We start from the raw sequence: 7,500 nt of genomic DNA, 5'->3' as shown, positions 1-7,500 counted from the left end.
GAGGTACTCCTTGAAAAATAGATATAGAGAGAAAACTCATTTTGTGGTTTCTCTATATTGTCCTTAATGTTTTTTTCTGTCACTCCTGTTCAGCACACTTTGGCTGAATGTGTAATACCTCCTATAAATATCCGGTTTATAACGCATTACAAGCTCATTTTAATAAAATTTATGCCATGCATTATGCATTAGAATGCACTTCATAGAGTCTTGCAGGTTTGATGTGAAATACTATCATCCTACGATAAATGCCCAGTTTACTTAAAACCAAACAAAATATTTTCATAATGTTTTATGTAGATTTCTTTTCAGGTATTTCAGATTTCTTAAAAGTACAGTGATTACAACTCACCAGGAGCATTTGTAAGACTCTTGCGCATAATTCATGTCATATCATGGTCATGGATTACAAATAAAATAAAATAAAATAAAACTTTATTTTTATGGCCGCATTTCATACTAGGAGCTACAAAGAGGATATTCATTGGAACTTTAATGTTAAATAAAGATCTGTTTTTGAGCCCAAACAATTTGATACAATAACAATTCAGAAACCGTTTCTCCCATTTCTGGAACAGGAGGCTATGTTCCTCTCATTGACCCAAAGAGGCTTATCTATGTCAAAAACTCTGAAATGCTCTGTGTATTTGTAAGCAAGTGAGAAATAATGACATTTGGTCAGAATTGGCAGTCGGTATGACAGGTCAGAAGGACGTTGGGCCCGGTCAGAAGTGATTGGCCTCATTTCGCTTTTAAAAATAGAAAGAATGATGGTCAGATGGTCAGGTGGAGAGCACACAAATTAAGAGATTAAGACGGATTAACAATTACTGGCAACTGCTAAATTGTCCAAATTAAAAATGAATTATGATAGATGCAACTGGCATCTAAGGCTAATAGGGTGAGAGAATACAGTATGTGTATATGTGTGTGTGTGTGTGTGTGTGTGTGTGTGTGTGTGTGTGTGTGTGTGTGTGTGTGTTGGATAGGGTAGCTATAATCCTGAGAGCCAGAAATGAGCGATAGAAAGCAGGGATGAGATCTTTTTTTCTTTCTCTCTCTCTCTCTCTCTCTCTCTCTCTCGTTTGTTTCTTGATGAGAATGTCCCAGAGGATGAGGGCATCAGACGCCTCGCTCTAATCCCGTGTAAATTCCCACAATCTCCTTTTCGCTGCGGCTTGCCAAGGAGCCCTCCCCCTGCCTTTCCCACAACTCCCCTCTCTTTTGCTCCCTCCTCCTCTCCCACACTTTTGCTCAATTTGTATCTCTGTCTCTATCTCATTTATTCTCTCTCATTCCTCCTCCCTTTCTACCTCTTTCTCTTATTCTCTGTTGCTTTCTCTATCTTGCTCATTATGCTGCTTTTCCCTTTTCATCCTTTGTACTGTTTTTTCCTGTCCTTTGCCTGACATCTCTGTAACTTTCTCTCTCTCTCTCTCTCTCTCTCTCTCTCTCCCTCTCTCTCTCTCTCTCCCTCTCTCTCTCTCTCATTCTTTCTCTCTCTCTCTCTCTGCCAGTTTCACTTTTTCGTCTCATCTTTTCTGTTCTCCACTCCTCTCACCTTTCTCTACCCAGTTTCTCTACCCAGTCTCTCTTGTTAAGTCTCCTGCATCTGCGTCGCTCCACGTCCAGTACTACTGCCAGTATGGGAATTCAGAAGTGGACATTTGCAAATGTCTGAAGGATGGCCCAGCTGTCTTCGGATAACAAGTTGTCTTATGCTGGCCTGTCTTCCATGCGCTCAGATGTCGTGATTTTTGAGACAATAATGTTCATCATTGCACTGCACAATATTGTACATTTGGCAACTCCTTTTGGGATTGTTGGGCAGATCTGTTGCACATTATTTGAAGGGGTGTGCATAAGATTGACATAACACCGTTATATTATTATATTATATTAATATTATATTATTGACTATAAGCACCAACTGTCATGAACATGAAAGAGTCTTTATGAATGTTTATGACTGTTGTCATTAAGTGTCATTTGGTAAATTTGATCATTTCTAATGTCAAGTTGACATTGTTTGAGATGTCTTTGTTATGACAACTTGATATTAACTAAGACAACATAACCTGTAAATGTCTGTGTTATGACAACGTGATATTAACAAAGACAACATAACCTGTCAAAGTCTTGTTATGACAACGTGATATTAACTAAGACAACATAACCTGTCAAAGTCTTGTTATGACAACGTGATATTAACTAAGACAACATAACCTGTCAAAGTGTTGTTATGACAACGTGATATTAACAAAGACAACATAACCTGTCAAAGTGTTGTTATGACAACGTGATATTAACAAAGACAACATAACCTGTCAAAGTCTTGTTATGACAACGTGATATTAACTAAGACAACATAACCTATGAATGTCTTTGTTATGCCAAATGGTACCAATGTTGGGGCCTAGTGAGTTGTTCATGACACCTTATATAACAATCTGTAGGTGTAATAAAACTTAAAGACATCCATGACAAGTCCAAACGGTACTGCTGTAGTTGAGGTCAAAGAACAAAACCATGACACAATTTGAAGTCTTATGACAGCCAATGTCAAAACCAACCACATAAAATAGTTTAATGTATTATTATTTAACATATAAAGCTGAAGCTAGTTGGACCTGCCATGGCATGTTTCATGGTTATATTGTCTTAGTTAATGTTGAGTTGTCATAACCAAGCCATCCCAAACATATTTAGGTTTTTAGAGAGGCTGCCCTGGTGCCCTGCCTTTTCTGTGCCTCCTAAATGGTCATGTAGCATTTGTTTCTAATGGGCCATAAAACAGTTGATCTACCACAGGCCCAACACATCCTGGGTTTCTTGAGTGGAAAAGTACCTAAACTTTGATTGAAAAAGCTCCACAAATGGAAGTGCCTCTGTAGCAGGAAGTGCTTCTATTGCACTGCAGAGCAGACCCTGGAGACACGTGTCCTTGATTGTTTATTATTTTGTGCATACGTGTGTGTATCTCTCTCTCTCTCTCTCTCTCTCTCTCTCTCTCTCTCTCTCTCTCTCTCTGTGTGTGTGTGTGTGTGTATGGGTGTTTGTCTGTATCATTCCTGTATTAAATGTTGTATACGGTACCAGTCTCTTCAGTGACAGTGATTACCTCTCTATTTGTGTCCCATCACCCTGGAGAGCTAACATCGCTCTTTTACTTGACAGTTCACTGTGAAAATGGGTTTGTTTGTTCCTTTTTTACTGTCATGGACTCCATGTTTCACCAACTATCACAAAGCTTTTAGAACTTAGAGAGAACTTGGAACTTTACAGTATTTAGACTTTACAGTCTACTTCATCAAGAAACGGGACATTGAAACAGATATACACAAAGAAACAAGGAAGCATGAGGAGAGAGAGAGAAAGAAAGAGAGAGAGAGCGAGAGAGAGAGAGAGAGAGAGAGAGAGAGTGAGAGAGAGAATTGACAGAATGGCAAGAACCGAAGTGTATTTATACTCTCACCTATGAAGCTGTGAACCCAGCTGTGACTTCTACAAGGCAAACAGTTCCTTAGAGTGTGTCTGTGTGTGTGTGTGTGTGTGTGTGTGTCTGTGTGTGTGTGTGTGTGTGTGTGTGTGCTCTTGAACGCCTCACTGCATATGTATCTGATGGCCTGTGTGTTTATCATTGTGTGCGTGTCTGTATGTGTCTTTACATCTGTCAATACACATGCAAACTGAGCACCTGTGCAGAAGGCATGTGTGTCTTTTGAGTGCCTATGTAGGGGACGGTGTGTGTGTGTGTGTGTGTGTGTGTGTGTGTGTGTTTGTGTGGATGTCATCTGACTGTGTTTGCCGCCTGAGTGCATTCTGAAAGTCAAGGCAGGAGAGTGTTACAGACACATGCTCCTTTTTGCCTTTTCACAACTTCACAGCATCACATTTTATGGACCGCACAGGGGTCACTATGAACATTGAGAGAGTGGGAGAGGGAGAGAGAGAGAGAGAGAGAGATGGAGAAAGAGAGCGAGAGAGAGAGAGAGAGAGATGGAGAAAGAGAGCAAGAGAGCGTGCAAGTGAGTGAGTGTGAGTGTCCTTCTGAACTTTACACTGTGTGTCTCCAAAGAGTTCATTTCCTTATCACAGACGGAGGTGACGAGTCTTGTGTGCCACATAACACTGGTACACATGGCTTCCTGAGCACCACTACATCTAGCAATTAACAATCTGCTTCTGTTTTTAAGCCACATAATCAGGAGGGGAACAGGTACCACAGTTCTTTTCTGCAGTCTGAAATTTCAGTTTTACTACATCGCCAAAAAGATTCTGTTTCAAAATTCCATTTGCGCTATTTGGGTAATTTAGGTGGTACACTGATGTGTGTCTTGCTTTAGTCTGGTTGGGATCTGGTTGCTTTAGTCTGGTTGGGATCTGGTTGCTTTAGTCTGGTTGGGATCTGGTTGCTTTAGTCTGGTTGGGATCTGGTTGCTTGAGTCTGGTTGGGATCTGGTTGCTTGAGTCTGGTTGGGATCTGGTTGCTTTAGTCTGGTTGGGATCTGGTTGCTTGAGTCTGGTTGGGATCTGGTTGCTTTAGTCTGGTTGGGATCTGGTTGCTTTAGTTTAGTCTGGTTGGGATCTGGTTGCTTTAGTCTGGTTGGGATCTGGTTGCTTGAGTCTGGTTGGGATCTGGTTGCTTTAGTCTGGTTGGGATCTGGTTGCTTTAGTCTGGTTGGGATCTGGTTGCTTTAGTCTGGTTGGGATCTGGTTGCTTTAGTCTGGTTGGGATCTGGTTGCTTTAGTCTGGTTGGGATCTGGTTGCTTTAGTCTGGTTGGGATCTGGTTGCTTTAGTCTGGTTGGGATCTGGTTGCTTTAGTCTGGTTGGGATCTGGTTGCTTTAGTCTGGTTGGGATCTGGTTGCTTTAGTCTGGTTGGGATCTGGTTGCTTGAGTCTGGTTGGGATCTGGTTGCTTTAGTCTGGTTGGGATCTGGTTGCTTTAGTCTGGTTGGGATCTGGTTGCTTTAGTCTGGTTGGGATCTGGTTGCTTTAGTCTGGTTGGGATCTGGTTGCTTTAGTCTGGTTGGGATCTGGTTGCTTTAGTCTGGTTGGGATCTGGTTGCTTGAGTCTGGTTGGGATCTGGTTGCGGTGTGTCCATTAGTCTCGTCCACGTGCGCGAGAGCTCGTGCAGTATAGGGCCCTCTACGCTCAGTGTGTGTAATCTGGGTTGACTGACTCCACTCTGCAGTCATCTCCTGTGTAATCATCCTCGGCCTCTGAACTTTTAACCCCATCGCTATTACTAATAAAGCCCTGATTATAGACACAGACTGTGTGTGTGTGTGTGTGTGTGTGTGTGTGTGTGTGTGTGTAAGGAAAGTGTGTGTAAGCAGAATATAAGGAGCGTGTATATATGTGTCAGTGTGTGAGGGTAAAAACCTCTAAAAGATGTCACTTGTGTTTTGAATCCTGCTCAGTGTCTGTGAAAAGCCGTTCTATGTGACTATAGTGTTCTCTCCCTCTCTCTTCCTCCCTCTCTCTTCCTCGCAGCGCACACAGAAGCACCCACAGCCGTCGTCACGGTGACTGGCCGAGGCCCAGGCTGAACTCCCAGTGTCCGCCTTGTCACTTCCCAGGGATATTGAGTTTTAATGACAACAATAACACACCTCGCAATAACAAGCGGCAGCAGGGCTGTCGCCACGGCACGGGCGCTGTTGACATAGCCTGACCACACTCCTGAGGAGCAGGAGAGGAGGACAGGGGTGAGGAGCAGGAGAGGAAGACAGGGGTGAAGGGGGTCAGCTTTACATTCCACTAGCCCTCTGCTGAGGGGCCGGTGACATTGGCCGCCCGACATGCAACAGAGATCACGGGAAGCTGAGCCAAGGGGAGTCTGGAATGGGGAGATGCAAATCGGATCCAACTGGCTGACCCACTACCAGAAAAATAAGGACCCATCCCATCCTGTCTGTCATCCACAGTAGTCCTCTAGTGACAGGTTTAGGGCCACTTTCCTTCTGGAATTGGACATTTCTGAAGGTGGTTTATCGCCATAGCAACAGCAGTCCGGGATGGCGGAGGGATGTGCTGGAATTGGCACGAAGCCAGCCGCTCCTGTCTAAGGCTTGTCTAATGGATAGAAAATAGGGTGCCACGTTACTTGGATTCTCTATCATAAGACTTGCACAAGCACTTTTATATATAGAACACTTTTCATGTTAGCGCTCAGAATTCTTGATGCTATGACAGTTTATGGGATTGGGACATAGCCTAAATGTGGCATTTGCGTTAATTCCATGGTTATGTCAGTTCTGACGATGGACAGCAAAGCAAGTGGAATGTCCAAAAGTGTTTCAAGCAGTTCAGCAAAAAACCTAGCCAGTGCTGTGGAATCAGGCGCAAGGTATGAGTGGCTTTAAGAGAAACAGGAAGTAGGACCTACTGGCCTCCGATGAGGAATGCCCCGTCTTGCTTGAGTGTGGGAGTATCTCACCTTACAAATGCGAGGGCACAAGTTTCGCTGAGAGGAAGTGGGAAGTTTCGTTTGGAGCACCGAAATGTCACAACACATCATTTGATCTGCTTCATCTCACTGTGTTTGTGAAGTACTGTCTGTTTTCTGATTTTGCATCGCGCCCAGGGAATTGCAGAACATTTGTAGAACCACGTTCTTCTAGTTTCGATGGAAGTGTGGTGTGGTGAATTTGTATTGTATCTATGAATTTCTTCAGAGGTGTATAATGTGTCTTGTGAAATGTATCTCGATAAATATGTTTTCTGATTGTGTACGACACTTTTGGGTTTTTAATTTGCTTGACCATACTACTGTCAGCCTTTGCAATTCCCTTCTGAAGATGTGATCATGTGATCATCATCTAATTATACTGGTGTCAGCACCTTTTAGTTCTTTTAGTTCTAGTTCCCTTCTGACAGACCACCGACATTCCAGTGATGCCTTTCTCTTCACAGTAATGTGCTCAAAATGAAACCTTGCAACAATTAACACCAATTACTCTCAACAGTTGCAGATATCGCTCTACTCTATACTCCGTTTCTCACTTGAGGTTTTACTCAAATTTGACCAGGAATTTCTCCTTTACTGGCAAGAGCCATGGAGTTTACAATAAAGACAACAGCAATAACTGCATGTCGGCTTAGAAAGCTTTTCAATCAAAGTGGCTTATGTGAACATGAACATAATAATAAAAACATAAATAAACAAATAGATAAACACATATAATGTGTATGTGTGTCACATAATGCATGTATAATGTGTGTGTGTGTGTGTGTGTGTGTGTGTGTGTGTGTGTGTGTGTGTGTGTGTGTGTGTGTGTGTGTGTGTGTGTGTGTGTGTGTGTGTGTGTGTGCGTGCGTGTGTCTTTCCTGATGGAGCCACACTGTTAGACTGATAGGACACCCAATAGCACTTATAAGCCTGTTGCCACTGTGTCGTCTTGAGAAAGAGAGAGAGAGTGAAAGAGATAATGCCAATATAGAATGAGAATGAGAGAGAGAAACAGAAACAGAAAGAGAGAGAGAGAGAGAAAC

This window comes from Clupea harengus, chromosome 14 (assembly GCF_900700415.2).
Source record: "Clupea harengus chromosome 14, Ch_v2.0.2, whole genome shotgun sequence".
Taxonomy (NCBI): Eukaryota; Metazoa; Chordata; class Actinopteri; order Clupeiformes; family Clupeidae; genus Clupea; species Clupea harengus.
Note: the sequence above shows the minus strand (reverse complement) of the source record.